Source organism: Macaca fascicularis, chromosome 18, assembly GCF_037993035.2.
Source record: "Macaca fascicularis isolate 582-1 chromosome 18, T2T-MFA8v1.1".
In the NCBI taxonomy this organism is placed as follows: domain Eukaryota; kingdom Metazoa; phylum Chordata; class Mammalia; order Primates; family Cercopithecidae; genus Macaca; species Macaca fascicularis.
In genome coordinates, this window is record NC_088392.1 from 54,784,192 (window position 1) to 54,805,767 (window position 21,576).

At 39.7% G+C, this 21,576-nt stretch overlaps 1 protein-coding gene across 4 annotated transcripts in view; it reads right to left on the minus strand.

The window, feature by feature from the left end:
- Positions 1-21,576, minus strand: part of MAPRE2 (microtubule associated protein RP/EB family member 2) — a 161,146-nt gene that overhangs the window by 79,194 nt on the left and 60,376 nt on the right. The gene's annotated exons all lie outside the window — the stretch shown is intronic.

Below are 21,576 nucleotides of genomic sequence, written 5' to 3' on the forward strand. Positions count from 1 at the left end.
CTGTATCAGCACCCCTGAGTAGCCAGGACCACAGGTGTGAACCCCCACACTGGACAGATTTATTTATTTATTTTGTATTATTTTTAAAAATTTTTTAAAGAGACAGGGTCTCACTCTGCTGTCTAGGCTGGAGTGCAGTGGTGCCATCACAGCTCACAGCAGGCTCAATCTCCTGGGCTAAAGCGATCCTCTTAGCCTCTCAAGTAGCTGGGACTACAGGCATATGCCACCACTCCCGGCTTACTTTTCATTTTTTTGTAGAGACAGGGGTCTTACAATGTTGCACAGGCTAATCTTGAACTCCTGGGCTCAAAAAGCAATCCTTCTGACTTGCGCTCTTAAAGTGCTGGGATTACAGGTGTTAGCCACAGTACCCAGCCTGATTTTTTCATTTTTATATCATCTAAAGTCTGCGTTCATCAAACTTCCCAAATTTAGGCATGCTCATCTGCAGAAGAACACCTTCCATAAGTGGTTGACGGCTATCTGCTGCTCTGTAAGGAGACCCTATTTGGCCTGGATTTTCTTCCAAACCCACTTGGAGGCTGAGCCTTTAAAGGGCCTTTTGGATTTAAGCTACCTTCTTTTTTTTTAAAGTTACCTTCTTTATGTCACTCCTTGAAGGAGTCCACATTCAACTGGAAACTTCATGTTCAATATAAAATGTTCTGAAAGTTCAACCCACCGCATACCAATGTACTCTGTTCACACGTGTGACAGTAAGAACCATACTCATATGTGTGATATGTGTAACTGTCTTTCTTTTCTCTCATAACAATCTCTATTTTCAACATGTTCTCCCATCACTGGGGAAAGTAATCCACTACCAACAGTTTAGGGTAAATACATGCAGTGCACTCTTCACCCAGTTGCATGCAAATGAAACAATGAGCAGACTACAAGAGAGATACAAAGAAAAAGTATATTTTTCTTTCACCTAAGAAACTTATTTCTTTGGGCTTGAGCATATAATGATTTCTGAATTTCTTATAACCAAAGTGGTTTATTAAGGTAATGGTTAGAAATATCGATGCTTCTTTGGAAATTAAGTCCAAGTAACCAGGTGTCTGAGATCCTTTCAAAATGTTTCTACACATGCCAACAGGGGAGAAGGACCTGTGATCCAAAAGAATGCCTTTCTTTGCCAGTCATTGGACTTTTGCTTGGTCCAGGTCAAGGCTACACTGTCAATTCTCATTTCACAGAGTTGTTCCCTGGTTAAAGGTTTTAAGATTGTCAAAGTTGGCCTGTTCTAACATACCAGGTAAAGTGAGGTGCATTATTTCAAATGCACTTGTAAAGAAGGCTTTTTACTTAGAAGAATTTTGTGTTATTCTAACAGAAATAGCCGTTTTGTAAACATTTCTAAGTATCTGCAAATATTATAAGAATTTTAAAAGAGATTTATCAATCATCAATATTTTCTTCTCTTAGAAGTGGCATCTTTCTAAAATAACCTGCAAACTGTACATTCATGCCAACAGATTAAATACTTAGCCAAAGGAAGAAACCTCAAAAGTTTTTCTCAAAGACTACTTCTGCATTAGAATATATGTTATCCTCCGGAAGGGAATGAAGAAATTCAGTCTCATCACAGACATCCCCTCAAACGTCTTTTCCTCTGAAAAGCCTTGTCATGCATGACACAGATCCTGCCTGTGTGCCTCCTTCCCAGCGTCCTCACCACAAAAGGCTGACGTTAAATCTCCCACAGCCTCCCCTAATAATGAACTGGCTTCCATAGGGAGGGACAGTGTAAATGTGTCTCCTGAACCAGAAACATCCTGCTTTTCATCTGCGCATAATTCATTCTCTAGGCTCAATACCTCGAGAGGCAGGATTTAAACATTTCACCCAGGGAAAGAATATCACCAGATCATTCTAGATTCATCACTTTCTCTTTATTTGTGACCTGCAATGTGGGGCAGACAGAAAGTATTTGTTTGAGGAGGGAGATCAGGATGGAGCAAAGAGGGAGTCAAAGAGGGTGTCTTTGAAAGAAAAACCTTGACAGGATAAAATCTCCTGGAGAGAGATTACAGGAACTGTGGAGTTTTGCCTAAAACTGGGTAGTAAAGCTTCTGTTTAACTTGTGGACTAACTGCCATATGCATGGATCCTAGGGCTGCAATGGGAATTTAAGAAGTCATTTATTGTCTCCAGGTAATAGCACACACAGCTGCTGTGGGCAGACCTGCACATATTTTATTTTTTCTCTATGACTGTGATGGGATTAGACAGACAATGCAAGATCAACTCCTCCAGGCACAGACCCTCCCTGTGGCCAGGCCTCTCCATGTGGCAGGGGCGTGAGCGCCGAACTGACTTCACACAAGGATGACGGAGAAACATCAGGACACTGTCCATAATGACAACATACACATACTTCATTAAAATATAGACACCGAAATATACTATTTTTTTTTCTCAAAATTAGACATTGATGGTCTTGAACTAGTGAAGAAAACCAGTGTAAGAATGTTGAAAACTATGCTGTTTAGAGGAAGATGAGATAAATGTGAGTTTTATCAGGGTTGAGGTGCCTCCTCTCTACTGCAGGCTTTTCCAGGAGGCCTATCATTCCAATATGAATGTGCTCTTCATTATCAGTCACTGCTTAACGATAATGCTTTAAATGTGCGTACAAAGTTCCATTTAGTCTGACAATCAGAACTCCTATGCCAGCTAATAACTGCCACCTCTGAGAGAGAATGAACAGAAAAATAATACTCTATTTCAGGGTGCCCATCCCTTTTACCATTAACGATTACTTTTCAAAACACGCAGATTAAGCTCTTTCTTGCCATATCACCAAGTATTCTACATACAATTAAAAAAAAAAACAATATCATTAAAAGGCAGATATCTCCAACTGCCCACAATAGGACATTCCATGAGTCACCTTGAAAATCAACTCCATTTTTAACAGCCTCATTGTTATTTATCTGCATTAACCTCATCCACTACTATTCATTAGGCAGCTCCTTGCATACAAAGCTCAGTTTGGCTAGCCACCCTAAGGTAACTAAACAAAAAAAGACAAACTTTTAAAACAGCATATACGGGTGGATTTTTGTTTTGTTTTCTAAACTCAGACTTAACAAGTCAATAGCTACAGCCCTGAAATGACTTGGAAATTTGGCTCTTACCCAGGGTATGAAGAAATTTTGGAATTCTAAAAAAGTTCTTTGTGGCATTCATAATGTCCATGGATATGAATGAAACTTGACATGTACAATGAGAGAGTAAAAGGCTAAGCCCTCCCTGCCCCACATAGACATACGCTTCTTCATATGGTTAGAAATGCAGCTGATTACATTTGCCTAAATGTCCATCTGTTTCTAGCAGTGGGTGGCTTTGTCCATGCTCTGAAAATAATTTCAATGACCCAGAGCTCATTCCCATGCCACAGGGCTTGGCTGGTCTCCTCAGGGCACCAAATTTTCTCAGCACCCCCTCCCCCGCCAACTCAGCTCCCAGCACATCCACTCCTTCTTGACCATATGCCTTCTGTTTACTTTCCCAGCCCTACTTGGCCTCGTTCCCTCTTACCCTGACCTTAGCTCTCTCCCATGATCCCAAGTCATTTCCAGTCATGCCCACACTGCCCCCAACCAGCAGGGCCCTGGGTCAACCTTTCAAGACATGGGTGCTGCTGGTACCATAGTGGGCGGTCATGCTCCATTGTTAGTCCACTGCATAAAATGAGGTGCATGTGACATAGCAGAAGTGTATGCGGCCATCATGCTGCCACTAGGCAAAGTCCTGTGGTGCACACATTTTATAGGAGTGGTCCCCACCTCCTGGTTCTGAGCTCTCTTGTACTCTTGGTGGTGCTAGTTCCTTCTCAGGTACACTTCGGTGTCTGTTTTTTCTAAACCTTCTCATAATAAGAAACAAATGACAGACCACAGCCTCAAGTTTCATCCTTAGGGATAACTGGGGCTCAAGACCTTATGCAACGGAAGAGCAGCTCGTTCCGGCACCTGGCAGGGTAGGCTGCATCTCATGCTTCAGGTTCGGCTCAAATGTCAACTCTCCAGTGAGCCCTCCATGCCCACCTCTGAAGTGGCCGCTTCCAGTTACTCCCACATCTTTCTACTCTGCCCTCGGTGATACTAACACCATTGGTAATTATCTTGTTTGTTTACCATCTGTCTACTCCTCTTGCCCCCAGGATAGAAGCTGTATGAAGGCAGAAACTTCACAGAATATGTTTTGTTTACAGCTGTATCTCCTGTGTCTGGAACTGTGTGTGGCACACAGTAAGTACACAATAAATAAATGCTGAATGAATGCAAACAAAGGTGCCCCAAATCATACAAAAGGCAATTATCAATACGTGCCCCTAGTGCTATGTGAGATGGCTAGGAACAGACTGGGGCTGAGTGAACTAAAGGACCCTGTCTTCTATGTATTTTTTTTTTTAAGGTGAGTAGAGAAATGTCTGGAACACACATACCAAAAGCTCCCTAGCTGCACTGCAGCTTAATGAGAGCTCTGTTTTAGGCATCAAGGTCACCAGCTTCTAGTTCCAAAACTATCAACCAGTTGGATAAATGGGCACGTGTCTCAACTCTTTGGGCTCTCTTTTTCTTCACTAGTAAAGCAGGGGAACTAGATTACAAGTTACAATAACTAATATTTATTGAAAACTTTCCACATGCCTAATGAAAGAGTAACACAGGAATTTTCTCATTTAATCTTTGCAACAATGCCATGGGATCGCTGCTGCTTTTATGTTATGTAGGAAAAGATACAGACTCAGAGGTTTAGTGACTTGTCACAATTATTAAGTGGCAGAGCAGGGATTTGGACCTAGGACGAATTCTAGGATTCTTGCTTTTAATTAAGACTCTCCTTGCTCTCATGTTTATGTCATGAGATTAAGCAGGAAGAAAAAAGAATTCCAAGTGAGGACACAATTGTCTTTAAGAAAGCCATTTTGTCTTTTTAAATTCTACCAAGACCTCATTTTACATTTTCACTTTAACCAAGATGATTTTAAGTTCTGTGAAGAAAAGCTCAAAATGTAGAGATTTGGGTGGCTAGTTCCTCAGTTTATCGCTGGGAATGATTTTTTGGCTGGCAAAGCTGCCAGCTATAACATATACGCTATGTTAATATCGTAGGAATCATCACATCGCACATTTCTAGTCACTACAGATTTGGAGTTCAAGTCTCTCAATTGGCTTTTTGTGGTAAATTAGTCAAAATGGACAGAGACCATGTACATTATACTGCTTATAATTTTTTCAAAGCTAATGAAAGACTTCAGATTGGTATCTTGACTATGTGTTTAGAAAAATCTATTTCTAAAAAAAAAAAATAAGCAAACCTCTCACTATTCTACTCTTAGAGATTGGTGCCTGTCCAAAGGTCTGTATATACATTATGGTAAAATTGAGTTTTAAACTCATGAGAACATTTTGAAATGAAAATGGAAAATGAAGTAACAATAAAATTAAGCCTATTAACAGGCTGAGGGAAGTACAGGCCAGTGGCAAAAAATATTCCAGTGAATCTGACTCCAAAAGACATCCTTATGCCCTCAGCCGTATTTGTGCTTATCTACTCCTCTTAATTATTTCCACAGTAGACTCTGGCACAGAATCAAAATTGAAAACTTCAAATTGGGAAATAGCACAACATTAAACTTACCTCTTTGGGTTCAGTTGGCAAGGTACTGATCTGCTTCTACATCAAACCCATGCTCCAACCCCAGAGAAGAAACTGCGAATTACATACAAGACAGGCTCCCTCCTGCACTTTATGAGGAAGTAGCAAATGGAAATTTTGGTCATTGCTACAGCTGAGCTAAGATAAACGGTAAGTTGGTGGAGCAGTGGGGAAATACTACCAAAACTAGCAGCATTATTTCACTACCAGCTCCCTAGTGCATTGTCCCCAAAACTTCTTTTCCCGTGTGAAATGATTCTCTCATTTCAGCCAGAGAATGGATTTCCTCATATCTTCTTAAAATTCCACCCCAGGATCAGAGTTCATCCTTCTTTTCCCTTCCCTGTTCTTCTGGTACTCTCATTTGGGCAACCAGATACCATTATTGTATATATTGTATATGGAACAGAAGAATTTTTTTAATCATTAAACATCTCTATTTATTTACTGGAATGAAGAATGAACTGACAGACTTTTGCATTAGAAGTACCTAGCAGCCCCTGACAAAAATCAGTTTAGACACACACACACACACACACACACACACACACACACACACACACTCCTTGCAGTATCTCTGCTTTCCTTCTCTACTACCTTGTCACAGGTCAAAAGTAAAGTTACATTTCTAGCATCAGTGTAATATCACTACAATTTTCAAAGGGAAGTATAGAAACTGAGCATGCCAGTAAAAAGTAGATAAAAATTGTGCCATGTTCAAACCAAATCAGGTATAGAAATAACAGAGGGCGTGGTGGCTCATGCCTGTAATCCTAGCGCTTTAGGAGGCTGAGGCAGATGGATCACCTGAGGTCAGGAGTTTGAGACAGCCTGGCCATCGCGGAGAAACCCCATCTCTACTAAAAATACAAAAATTAGCCAGACGTGTTGGCATGCGCCTGTAATCCCAGTTACTCGGGAGACTGAGGCAGGAGAATCACTTGAACCAGGGTGGGGGAGGGGGATGGAGGCTGCAGCGAGCCGATATCGTGTCATTGCACACCAGCATGGGCAACAAGAGTGAAACTCTGTCTCCAAAAAAAAAAAAAAATCGGAGGGGCAGATACATGGTAAGACCATGGGTTTGGGAAGGACAGTGGAAGCAGGGAAGCTTTTTGAACTGCAGTCTCCTCTTTAGATTCTGCAGTGCTATGCTATGAGGACTTACGGGAGCAAAGGACAAAATTTTTAATACAGTATACTGCAGTAGTTCAACAAATGTTAGGGATGAGGTCACTACTGAATTGAGAATGTTTTGTTAAACTTGGGATAAAGACAGAACAGTAACAATTAGTTAACAAGCATTCAAAGATAATTAAGAAAAAGGAAATGACCACAAGACCTAGTAAACTTTTTGACTAAATAACTAGAGATGTTACTATAGGCAAAAATGTCTAACTAAGAAGGGTCAGTGGATGAAGTCAGTTCTAGAGTAGATACATGTGTTAAAAGTTACCCAGTGTTTCAGCCAATTTGAACAGATGAAATTTTAAAATTTGGTAAAATGCCTCCCCATCCTGATTCCATACCGAGTTTCTAGGTTCCTAGGGTTAATTTAGACTTTAAAAACATTTTTAAGGAAAAAAAAGGTTTGAGTTCAGCAACTGAGAATTATAAATTTTATTTTCTTTTTTTTGGCTTTCCAAACCTAAACCAAAAACCTGACAATCACACTGGTTGATTCAATGTCTCAAAGACCTATTTTACTTTGCATTATTTCAGCTTTAGTTATTGTTATAATAATAAGCATAATAAACATTTAATATCACAAATATATTAATGGATTCATTATATATATTTATATATGTATATATGCTACAAAGGATTAATTATTTAAAGTTAAAATATTTCCTTAAAGTTTGATGGGGCAAAGGAACAACAAACTTAAAGTAGGATACTAGTAAAAATAAAAATCTACAATTTTTTACGATGTCAAAGTGCTACTGTTTATTCAAAAGGCCAGATTTTTCTATTAAAAAATCTGTCCATTTTCACTAATGCAGAAAATACAGATAAAAAATAAAATTTAAAATTTCTACTGTTCCATCACCCAGTTATAACACTCATATTCATATCTTCCTAAACACCATTTTTTTATAGAGTCTTGCTCTGTCACCCAGGGTGGAGTGCAGTTGCATGATCTCAGCTCACTGCCACTTCTGCCTCCTGGGTTTAAGCAATTCTCCTGCCCCAGCCTCCCCAGTAGCTAGGATTACACGCCCATGCCACCACACCCGGCTAATTTTTGTATTCTTAGTAGAAACGAGGTTTCACCATGTTGGCCAGGCTGGCTGGTCTCGAACTCCTGACCTTGTGATCCGCCCACCTCAGCCTCCCAAAGTGCTGGGATTACAGGCGTGAGACACCACGTCTGGCCCTAAACATCTTTTATGTGTGTCTGGTGGAGAGTACATGTGTGTATGTGTTTCACACATACAGTCATTTATAAAAATGGGTTCATATGTATACACATACACACACACACACACACACACACACACACACACACACATAGAGAACTGAATAGTGTCCCCCGTAAGATTCATATCCACCTGGAACCTCAGATTATGACTTTATTTGGAGAAAGGTCTTTGCAGATATAATTAGTTAAGGTGAGGATATACTGGATTAGGATGGGCCCTCAATCCAATGACTGGTTCCTTAAAAGACGACCATGTAAAAAGCACAAATGAAGAAGGCCACATGATAATGAAAGGTAGAGATGGGCGTGACGAAGCTGCGAGCCAAGGAGCACACAGGGGCCAACAGAAGCCGGAAGAGACAAGGAAGGGTCTCCCAAAGGAGACCTTGGAGGGAGCACGACCTTACTAACACCTTGGTTTTACACTTCTAGCCTCCCACATCACAACTGTGAGAGGACCAATTTTAAACCACCTGGTTTGTGGTAATTTGTTATGGGAGCCCTGGAAAACTAATATAATCCATATACACGTTTGTAATAATCATCTTGCTTTTGTTAACATTTTTACATTTGTGAACTTTTTTCATATTTTCTTCACATGTAATATTTGCATAATACCTAAGTGTACAGGTGTACTACAGTATACTAGATTTCAGAATTTTATTTTAACATGCTTAATTTCCACTTCTACTTTGGTCATTCCCCCTCTTTGGTTCATTATTATTTCAAGCCAACAGAACTGACGGTCACTTCATTGCGAACGATGACCAAATCATCTCTGTCTTACATAAAAAGATTTTCCAATGTCTTCATGTGATTTTGCAGGGGCTTAGTTGTTTGCTAGTTAGAGTCCTAAAAGCCAAATGGACATCATCATCTGGGCTCCCTTGTTAACAGGAAAAAAAGCAGTAATCATCTTATTAAAAAAAAGAAAAAAAAAATCCCAAACATCCTTGGCCATCGTAAACTAAGGGAATCACAGGATGTCCTGTCTATTAGTATTTGGCTTCCATTCACGGCACATCCTCAAAGCAAAAAGAACACTCGCAGCTCTCAAGGGATCCTTGAGTGGCTGTGGTCTGCTCAGTCCCAACCAGAACACAGAGAAATCATCTGACTACCGCCGCCATGGAGGCAGCGACTCACCTGAAATTCGGTCTGAAGCTTTTGGCAATAAAATGAATACACGTCCAATGAAATAAGTGGCACCCACGAAACCTAGTAGTAGGCCTAGGACATTTGTGATATCATTAGTAAACTTCTATTTTGTATTTTTGGATTTTGAAACATATGTAGTTAAGAAACTGGCTTTTAGCTGGAAAGATTTCTGAACAGATTCTGGGAGCCAAGGATCCTCATCTTCTCCAAAACAAGGTGCCTCAGTCGATCCTTTTAGGCAAACCTATGACCTTACTAAGCTTTTGTTCCCCAGGCTCTAAATTTTACTTGAGACAATTTCTTCTTAGGGAGTTAGAGAAGTCAGGAACCAAACAACAACAAAACTGCCAAATTTAGATGGAATGGGAATGGAACGAGGTCAAGGTTGGGGATCTTCACCACAAAATTCTTTAAAAGGGGCGCATCCAGTGCTTTGGCTATTCTTGGCAAAATTTTGGAAGCATGCAAATGGCTCCTTGTTACATTTATCTTTCCCCCCTCTTTTTATTTAGTTTTTTTAAATGTTTATTTTAGGTTTGGGGGTACATGTGAAGGTTTGTTACATAGGTAAACTCACGTCATGGGGGTGTGCTGTGCAGATTATTTCATCACCAAGGTATTAAGCCCACTACCCATGAGTTATTTTTTTCTGCTCCTCTGTCTCCTCCCACCTTCCCCTCTCAAGTAGACCCCAATGCCTGTTGTTCTCTTGTGTTCATTAGTTCTCATCATTTAGCTGCCACTTGTGAGTGAGAACATACAGTAGGTATCCTTGTTACAATTAAAGAAAAAAGTTTTTCTATGCACATTTTCCTCTTAAATTTAATCACAGAATCTAGCAAGAAGGGGACACACAACACAAACAAAAGCATATCTTAATTATAGGGCTCTTCTCCACAGAACTAGAAGAGCATCTCCTATCTACCAAGACTACCTACCAAACCTAACACTCTCATATAAAACTTCTAAGGTAGATTCAGTGGTTTTTTTTTTTTTTTCTCAGCTAAAATAATTATTCTGTTACTATTTTACCCTCTATTTACACATTAAATACATTTATTTATTTATTTATTTATTTTTTATGAGATGGAATCTCGCTCTGTTGCCTAGCCTGGAGTGCAGTGGCATGACCTCAGCTCACTGCAACCTCCACCTCCTGGGTTCAAGTGATTCTCCTGCCTCAACCTCAAAAGTAGCTGGGATTATAGGCAAGTGCCACCACGCCCAGTTATTTTTTGTATTTTTAGTAGAGATGGGGTTTCACCATATTTGCCAGGCTGGTCTCAAACTCCTGACCTCAAGTGATCCGCCCATCTCGGCCTCCCAAAGTGCTGGGATTACAGGCATGAGCCACAGTGCCTGGCCTAAATAGACTCATTTAATATGTACTTACTGAGAGACAGACCATGTACCTAATTGCTGTAAAAGTCATTGTGAACAAAGACTAGGTCTTTTGTGTGTGGGTGGGGGGGAAGGCTTTATATTCAATTTAAGAATATAAAACCTATACATATTAAAATACAGTTCAAGACTGTATTATTATCCAGAATATGTTTATAATTCTATTTAAAAAGATAAACTATTTTTTTAAATGGAAAAAGATTTGAACACTTTACTACAGAAGACACACAAATGGCCAATAAGCACATGAAAAGATATCCATTATTAGTCATCATGAAAACAGAAATTACAATCTCAACGAGATACCACTATACATCCATAAGGATGGCCAACATTTCAGAGACTGATAGTAAGTGTTGCCAAAGATGTGAAACAATCAGAACTCTCATTCTGGGATGCTAGGAATGTAAAATGGTACAACCGTTTTGGACAACTGTTTACCAAACAGTTTCTTAAAAAGTTAAACACCAGCCATATGACCCAATCACTCCACTCCTAGGTATTTTCCCCAGAGAAATGAAAACGCCTCCACAAAGACCTGTATAACAACATTCGTAGAAGCTTTCTTCATAATTTCTAAAAAGTGGAAACAACATAAATGTTCATCAATTGGTGAGTAAACAAAACATGGTATAGCCATACCATGAAATACTACTCACCAATAAAGAGTGATGAACTGCTGAGACACCCCATATGGATGAATCTTAAAATCACTGTGCTGAGTCAAAGTAGTCAGACACTAATGAGTACATTCTCTGTGATCCCATTTATATAAAAGGCAATCTCATCTGTGGTGACAGAAAGCAGATCACTGGCTCCCGGGGCTGTGGGCAGAGAAGATTTGGACTGCAAAGGGTACAAGGAGTCTTTTGGGGGTGATAGAAATGTTCCGCATCTTGACTGTGGTGATGGCTTCAGGGTGGACACACTGCCAAAACTCTGACTCAGACACTTTAAATGGCTGCAGTTTATTGTACATAAATTCTTAATAAAGTTGATGAGGGGGAATAAAAGACTATAGTATAATTTGTTTGACTTCTTTCCAGGTTCAATTTGAACTTTTAATGAACATCTGCTATGTGCAAGGTATTGTACAGGGTACTTAGAACAAAAAGATTATAGATTTTTATCAATACAGGGTAAAAGAGTAGATTTAAGCTGCAAGCAATACTACTAGCTAACATTCTTTGAGGCATTTACTTTGCACCAGGCACCGTTTGGCACACCTTACGTTCTGTAACTCATTTAATCTGCATAAGAACCCTGGGAAGTTGGTGCTACTATTATTTCCATATGCACAGTAAGAAAATGAGGCTTAGAGAGGCTAAAAAAATTTTGCCCTAGAAAGGGATGGAGTTGGGACAGAAAATAAAAGTCTCACACCAGAGCCAAGCTTTGCCCACTATACTTAAACTGCTTCTTCAAGCAACTTCCTGGCTGTGTACTTTGAGGACCCCAACTGTCCTCCTGGGGGTTAGGAAAGGAGGTAGGGGACGATCCAGGCTCCCTTTTTGGTACAGACCAAATTTTGAACTGGAGTTGAGGTAGCAGTGACACACTTACCATACAGGCTGGAAATAGGTACATGCTGACATCTTAGCCATTGCTATGACAATGCTATCTGCCTGTCAAAAATTTCAGAAATTGGCTTCCCAAACCCAAACTTATCAATTTGGCATCCCAAATTGGCTTCCCAAACCCAAACTTAACAATTTACTGCGTATTCCAGGCCCCATTAAGGGACTTGGGAGAGACTTATTGGTCCCCTTTCCCTTCTGCTGCCAGGCCCCTGCCTAGGCTAACACAGAGCTCTTCATTTTCTTCTGTCCTTGGAGAACAAGTGTTGAAGGGAAGGTTTATTCTGCCCTTGAAAAGAGAGGCAGAGAGATGGGGTGGGGGTAGGGAGGCAGAGAACTGAACTCGCTCTAGGGGCTGGCATGTTCAGCCCAAGAAACCCTCACCCTCCTCCATGCTGCACTCACTTCCCATCACACTCCATCTCCCAATGACCCTGCCTTCTGCTTCCTCCTTTTCTAGCAGAGACATTCAGCTCGTAAGTTCCACAAGTTTTTTTTATTTCAGTTGCTGACAGTGAGCAGGTCCCTATACGGAGGATAATACATTCAAAGCTTTGTTCTTCTCTGTTTTTTTCAATTGGTCAGTCTCCCTGGGGGTTCTCTCAGTCTTCACCCAGACTCCTGGATGAGGGGGCTGAAACAGAAATGCATGGTGAATGCAGATGGCTTGTTTCCTGGTCGTCATCACACGCAGGGGTCACAAGAAGGCCAGATACTGCCCAATTAAGTTCCCTAAGGTGGGAGATTAGGCTGAGTTGGAGGAGGACAGAGGACTGCACTCAGAGTGGCCAAAAAATTGGCAATTACCTGCAATCTCAGTTTCAGGGCCCCTTGCCGTACTTGATAAATGGCAGGAGCCTGATAAATGAGAAGAAAACAAAAATGCAAAGAGGGTATTTTAAAATAATCCTCAGAGAGTATTATTTTGCAGTTAGTGTAAGATTCACAGAGCATACTAAACAGGCTGGACGCATCACAAAACACACAGGCAGCTTCAATGTACTCTGGAGAAAATGAAACAAAATCTGCACTATGGATTGCTATGTGTGAAACCTGAAAGGGCTAAATGAGGCAGATGCTATAGGAGCACATTTCATTTGTGACTACTGATGTTTAATGTAAGAATGGTACTTGCATTAGACAAATCTTTACTGTCATCCATGTGACTTCGGTAAGTCCATGAATATCTGTGAGATGTTTCCTAACATATTTCAACATGCAAACCTCATTAAGTTCAAACTGAAACTTATTTAACTTTAAAAATCTATGCTATTAAAGGGTTAATTGAAACATCACTGATTGATGAGGTAATGCATTTAGTTTCAGTTTAGGAAAAAAAAAACATAGAAAAGTACACAGTGATTAATCTTTCTAGTTCTTAACATTATTAGTTTATATCCTTTCAGTTTCTCTACGAATGAAGTATGAATATATGATCTCATTTTCACTTTTTATGTAATAGTATACTGAAGTATTTTTAATCTAATGATAACCAATACAAATATAAAAATTGGAGGAGCAAAACAGATAAATAAGCCTCTTACTTTTCAAGTGACTTTTTGAAAAAGAGAAATGAACTTCCTGCCACAAAAAACACTCAACAGTGCCTAAGCTTGTGCCTCAAGGCTATGTTCGTAAGACAAATATAGAGGTCATAGTAGGGTACACACTCATTTTTACTTACACGCTCCATTTCTGAAAGCTTTTGAAAATTATAGGAGTGATAATTTTGCCCTTCCCAAGTATCAACACAATAATCACAAAATTACTTTTATTCAGACAAGTTATCAGGAAGACTTCTGAACCAATGACAGCCACACCTCAGCAAAAAACAAAACACGCACCTTGCGTATACTCTGGGGTCAGGTGTGGAAACCTCTCCATCTCACATCCCTCCCACCAGGCACTTTTGCCCGCTGTCCAGGCCCCTGGAGGCTCTTATCAAGGGAGGGTTGTGCAGTATTTATCTCTGTATTCCAAGGGCCCAGCATGGAGGAAGGTTGGCACATTAAAGGAATTTGGTAAGTCTGCTAAAAGAAGGATTTTGGCTTAACTTTAATGTAACAATAATTGTGTAAAACCCAAGAGTGAGGATTTTAAAAATGACATTATTAGAACCTGAAAACACTTTCTGGCATTCCAAAATGATAAAAAGGAAATAGATGGTGTGAGGGAGTAGGGGAAGGAGTCCACTTAGCTTCACCTTCTCCTGATTTGCACAGCACCAATGAAGGCCTCACAGGGAATCATAGAGGGCCTTTCAATGAGGGATACCACTGTTCATAATCACAGTATAGCTGTGAACATAGGAAAGCCTCCCAGAGATGTCAGTACCTCTGGCGTTTTTGACAAATTACCTCCTAGGGCTTTGCCAGGGTAGGCTGACACTAAATAAAGAACAAAAAATTAATGTCTTTAAAGCAAAACAAAACAAAAACAAGTGTTACTTCTATTAAAAATGAAATAGGATCGCGGAAATCCAAAGGGTGTCTCATATCAACAGCACCGTCTTTTTAGTTGTATGCAACAACAAACACTGGCCCTAAATTTCATGATCGATTCTGCGCACAATTAAAATTTGAATTTCTGTAAAAATGTGTATTTTCTGCTGTATAAATTTTTATGGATAGCCAAAATGCCTTTAGGAAGTATAATTTTAGAAAGTATAATTATAGCCGGGCGCGGTGGCTCACGCCTGTAATCCCAGCACTTTGGGAGGCCGAGGCGGGCGGATCACAAGGTCAGGAGATCGAGACCACGGTGAAACCCCGTTTCTACTAAAAATACAAAAAATTAGCCGGGCGCGGTGGCGGGCGCCTGTAGTCCCAGCTACTCAGGAGGCTGAGGCAGGAGAATGGCGTGAACCCGGGAGGCGGAGCTTGCAGTGAGCCGAGATTGCGCCACTGCACTCCAGCCTGGGCGACAGAGCGAGACTCTGTCTCAAAAAAAAAAAAAAAAAAAAAAAAAAAAGAAAGTATAATTATATATACATATCTATGTGTTACATACACATTAGATATATATAAACACATACTATAAATGCCCAGTTCTCACCATTGCTGTGTTAGACACAGTATTAACACATATACTATATATAATAGTATATACATATAGTACAGTGTATAGTGTATGTATAGTATTAATATACTATAAACATATACACACAAATATATGTGTTAATAGCATATATATTATATGTATGTAGTATACATAAACACAATACATATTTGCTACTACTATATATGTGTGAATATAGTATATGTATATGTAATATATATGTTAATACTATATATAACACATATAATTATACTTTCTAAAAGTGTATGTGTATATATACTTTCTATAGTGAATGTATGTATAAATACACACAGACACACACATATATATAGTATATGTGTTAATATTATATAAATATATGATATAGTTTGGATATTGTCCCCTCTACATCTTGTGTTGAACTGTAATCCCCAGTGTTGGAGATGGGGCCTGGTAGGAGGTGTCTGGGTCATGGGGTCAGGTACCTCATAGCTTGATGAGGTCCTCATGACACTGAGTGACTTCTCACATGAGCTGGTTGTTTAAAAGTGTGTGGCACCTCCCCCTCCACTCCCTCTCTCTTGCTTCTGCTCTGGCCATAAGACATGCCTGCTCCAGCTCCGCCTTCTGCCATGAGAGAAAGCTCCCTGAGGCCGCCCCGGAAGCTGAGCAGATGCTGGTGCCATGCTTCCTATACAGCCTGCAGAACTGTGAGCCAGTTAAACCTCTTGCCATGTCCTCTTTCTGTTCCAAAGTCATTGCTAAAATCAGACTCTTCCAGCATGGTCATTTTACCTGCTGGAACCAAGGGAGGCCTAGAAATCATAGAAAGTTTGAGTTTTTGCCATATTTTCTTAACTAGATTAGCATTAGACGACACCATCACTCAAAGCTGCTGTCAACTTGATCATTTCATGTATTTATCACAAACTTCTGCTCCTTTAGAAAAGAGAATAATTCTTTAAGAAACTCTGTCCTGGTTCAAGTGAGTAAAATCTTAATTCACTTGGGGAGACCTGACACTGAAAACACAGTGGTTTTTTTTTTTTTTTTTTTGTAACCTACTAAGAAATTATGTATTGGTGGCCTATAAAACTCTGTTCAGTCTTTACCTTGCTAATGATTTATTCTCATTAAAGTAAATGACCATCTTTGGGGAGGCATTTTATAAAAACATATTTAGGAGAAATTTCTTTGATTTATGCTATAAGGCAAATGTTGCATAATTTTTTGCCTATGTGAATTGTAGGTTTCCACTTTGAGAGAATTCTCTCAATCTAATAATAAAGACCAAGGGCCAGAAACACTAAGATAAACAATCAAAATTTTAAAATGAGCTAAGAAACAAGGTTTGTATGATACCAATGGGACGTGTGTGGAGTATTAGAAAGAAAAAGAGCTGTTGGAATAGTGCTTCAGATATTGGCTAAGTTTGACATACTCAGTGTACCATTACAGAGGCAGATGCCTGAAAGATGGCCTGAAGTCAGGAAGAACAAAACTATTCTTAGATATATATTCTACCTTAATTCACCATAGAAAAAAGACACTTCTCACAGGAGAGAAGAAAATCAATTTGTCCTTTAAAGTGAAATAGACTAAAAGAAGTAGTAAACACACACACACTATTTAGGGTAAATTTCATCCGCTCCGGAGTCTGCCACCAAGGTGATAACCTTCTAACTGTCAGAGGAATTGGCCCCAAAGTCATAGGGAGTGTTCTGAGCAGTTTCTTCAGCCATATCTGTACTTTTTACGGCATTAAATGCCAGAAGATGCTTCATAATGAACCAGAAACCTGGTTCATTGTTTAGGAAGATCAGAATAGTGGAAACTCTCCACACTTGCCACTCCTAAAAGTTAGACTGATAGCTATGAAGTGGGCATCTGCAAATATAAACGCCACTGTCTGAGCTAAGTACCAGTCTCATTATGGAACAAAGCTGCATTCATTGCTTCTACTCAAGGAAAGACATCGCGAGCCAGAGAACATCTACCTTGTCCTGATCTTTGCACATTAGGGGGCTCAAGCTCTCACATGGCATTAAGTATTTTCTAGCGATTCTACACCCACACAGTGGGGCATTGGTGGACCCCGTTGTCTCTTCAGCTCTCATTTCAAAACTGAAGATCCACTGCAGTAGGCATCTGTTTTCGTTACACTATCTTCAGTCAATAAACTTTCAGTAGCTTCTTATTTCCAAGTTTCAACTACCCCGCCTGCTTTTCAATGCTTTTATTTTCTACCACTGCCCAACACACCTGGCCAGGCCAATGAAAATTCTGCCTGATCCTAAAGCCTACATTCTTTTCAGCAAATTTTTTGGTTTCTCACAGTGTCTTTTAGCTTCCTACAGCATACTGGCCTTCAGAGAAACTTTCTTCCCCCTTTGGGTCACTGGGGGTTCAGGAAATGCAAACCACTTTCGCTATCAGACTAAGCAAAATACCAACAACACTGTAAGTCTGTTACAAAATGAGCTGTTTCCCATCTGACTTTACTAGGACTCAAGATCCCTCAAGGGGCATCTAGCACAGACCTTGGCCAGAGCAGACTTTCAAATATTCGTCCAATTAATTAATTCTCTAAACCAAACAGAATATTTAAATTAGTCCCAAATTTCCCGTTCCAATTAATAGAATTATTCACTGCAGCTTCAAGATGTCCCTATAAAGAAAAGATGCTGCATACGGAAATCAACCTTCCGAATTTCAGAGGACAATCTCACAGCTCTGCTCTAAGAGCCTCTCCCCAAAGCAAGAGCACCCAGAAGACCATCCCATTAACAGAAGCTCTGAAAATCTGTAAAAGAAGTTCCAGAGTTGGGCACGTACTAAAGCATCAAGTAATCTTCTGATTTTTACAAACACTAAGAAAAATAGTAAGGACAAAAATCTTTATTTTTGAAAACCTCCTTTGACAGTATTAAACCTACATGATACTAACAAATACATAATAAAGACATGAACCAAGACTTTTGCCATCTATAACTACTGTTTTGGGGAATGCGATGTGAAGCCTATGTTCTGATAAAAGCGAGCCACATTACAATAGCCTCTACTGAATGGAACACACTTTCACAACTCTTTTATACACACATGTGCACAAAAAACCACACACACCGGCACAATATTACGATATTTCTCTGTTTTCCTTAACAACAGTATGTTTTTTAAAACTGGCAAAGCTGGATGTTACGGCCAATGCTTTAGGCTTACATTTTAGTTTTGCTTTACTTTACAATCCATTTCCTGGGTCCAAGTAATTTTTTTTTTTAAGTATTCAGAAACATGTGCTACTGTAGTCGCATGCTCAAAACCCCCATGTGGAAACAGTCCTCTAGACTTATACATTCATTCTTAAAAGCCTGGAGTATACAAACAAAGATGCAGTGGGCAGAGAGCCAGTTAATAAATCTCATTTCCGACTAGCATCTGCATGAAACAGAGCTATAGGGAGTATCCTCTCCAGGGAGATCCAGAGCACGACTCATTCACTCTGTGAATTAAACAGTGTCACCTCGGATGGCCCACACCACATTTATTTTTTAAGCAGCTCTTAAAACATATAGATTTCTAGCATTCATAAACACAGGGAGGAAGCTGAGGCTGGGAAGATCACACAGGAGTGAAAACATGTCTCTACAACTCTGCAAAGCCATTTTTATACTTTTTTCAATTGGAATGACTAATCCAGGGGTAATTTTCTAAAGGAAACTTGCTTTTCTAATCAAGGTGCACACTAGTTTCACTAATGAGTTGCTGCCCATTCTGTTCCATGCTGTGAAAATGGGTTTTGTTTACACTGTCGGATACCTGGAGTAAGAGACGTGGGTCAGGAACCAAATTTGACTTACTTATGAACAATATGGTGCAAATGCTATAACAGTAATGTCTCCTCCTCCAAAGAATGACTGCTTGCCCATTAACAATTCTCAGGGAAGCCACCCTATCCTCTAGGTGTTCGCTCCTCCTCTCACCTGTGCTGCCAGCAAGGTGAGACGTTCTTGTCCAAGAGCCCTTTTTCAGTAACAACAGTATTCTTACGTTTACATAGCTTTTGAAGGAAATTATTTGTTTTAAATATTGAGTTTAGCCTCATAATATCCTCTAAGACCGGGGGCTAGATATTTTTATATGTAACAGGCAAAGGTAGAAAATAAAGCCTAAGGCTGGGCACGGTGGCTCACACCCGTAATCCCAGCACTTTCGGAGGCCAAGGCGGGTGGATCGCTTGAGGCCAGGAGTTGGAGACCAGCCTGACCAACATGGTGAAACCCCGTCTCTACCAAAAATACAAAATTAGCCGGGCGTGGTGGCACATGCCTGTAATCCCAGCTACTCATGAGGCTGAGGCAGGAGAATCTCTTGAACCTGGGAGGCGGAGGTTGCAAGTGGGCAGAGATTGAGCCATTGCACGCCAACCTGGGCAACAAGAGCAAAATTCTCTCAAAAAAAAAAAAAGAAAAGCCTAAGATAAAGGACCTGTGGGGGACCTACCTAGGAGTCAGTAAAGGATCCAGGGAGAGATTCCCTCTGATCTTGCCCGGGAACTGGAACTGGGCTCACTCAACCCCACCCCACCATAAGGGACTCCACCCAGAGCTTCCAGGCATACCTTCATTGTTGAGGGCTATACCAAACCTATAGCCAAGGCAAAACTTTTATTTGGTTAACCCTCTACTCACACTTTCAAATTGCCTTCCAAGTTTCCTCAGCAATTAAATGGCTATATTATTCCAGTCTTGGGATGCCAAAATAATGATGGAATGTTTCCTGGATAGAAAAATGTATCACATTTTTCCTTTTCCTATGCCCCTCCAAGAAAATAAGTGGTAATTATTACACTGGACATCCACTTTGAAAGAAAAACAGACGAAGGAAAACATCGTTATGTGTCTGACTCCATGTGCACCCTTTGTATAACACAAGACACATGCAATTTGAGAGGCTTCCTTCTTCATTTAGTCTATGACACCTCTCACTATATCATCCAGTAATCCTATTATATCAAATACAAATGCAGTGATGCTCTTAGTGACTTAAGAATTTGTTCAGTAAGATCTTTATTAAAATTCAGTTTTGTTTTTACATAATTTTGAACACCATTATAGGGACTCAGAAAGCAAACTGGAAATAATTTAGGAAATGCAAATAATAGCTTGGGTTGAATTAAAGAGGTAAATAAAATTTCATTTTAAAGCAATAATCTGTCAACAAAACGTAACATTTAACCTTTCTGTCAAATGATTTTCCATTGCCGTTTCAAGTTAGTTTACATGAGTAATAAAACCCAACCAGGCAACTTCCTTTGGCCCATGGGGTAAAATTCGAACTCTGTCTTAAAAGCAACTGCTACCTACACAGCAGGGATTAAATCATCTAGAAAATAAAGGCTTCAAATTTATTTTCTATAAAAAAAAAAAACAGTTCAAACAAGTGAGATTTAAAATCGCTTCAAGTTTTTTGTTTTTAAATTCTATTTTTAGGCTTTGGGATGGTCACGGAGGAAAAAGGTGGAGGAGTAAGAAGAGCAGAGGCCCAAATTTCCAATCACAGGGTCTTCGAAAGGAGAGCCCCAGAAGTTGTGGACCAATTTTGATTTACATTAAGAGAATAACAAGCACTTGAAATCTGTAAGAATGCCATGTCAACACATTAGCTGGAACCATAAGGCATGAGATTTTGGTGACCTCATGGGCACAGCCAAAATTAACTTCAAGTATTTATATAACTGCCAGAGATGACAGGGCAAAGGTTGCTTATAATTTTTTTTTTTTTTTTGAGTCAACAAATAGTGCATTTCTTTGGCCAAAGAGAAAGGAAGTAGGGTACTTTCTGGTCCTATTTTGTGATATGCAACATTTATACACACAATATTCTACCCATAATGCCATCTAAATGTTTAGATGACGGCTCTAAAAAGGAAAAAAAGAGTTATTTCCTGTTGCTCATTAGCTGAGAGGATGCGCTTTAGAGGTATGTGTGCTCTGCCTCAAAGCAAAAGCATTGTTAGCGTTTATCAAGGTAACATTTAAAAATAACTACCCCAGTACAAAGGAACTTCAGAGGAAATATGACTGAAGCTATCAGTCTCCCTTCAAGTCTGGCCTTGAGCTGCATAAGACTCTAGCTGCATTCTCCATTACATTGTTATCCTTATCAAACAATGCAAACAATTTTAATGAGCTTATCTACTAGAACATATTGCCAGATATGTTAATGTAAAAATGATGCCAACTGTACAGGCCAACTCATTAATCAAAAGGCTCACAATACAATGACCAAGATCAGTCCCATCCT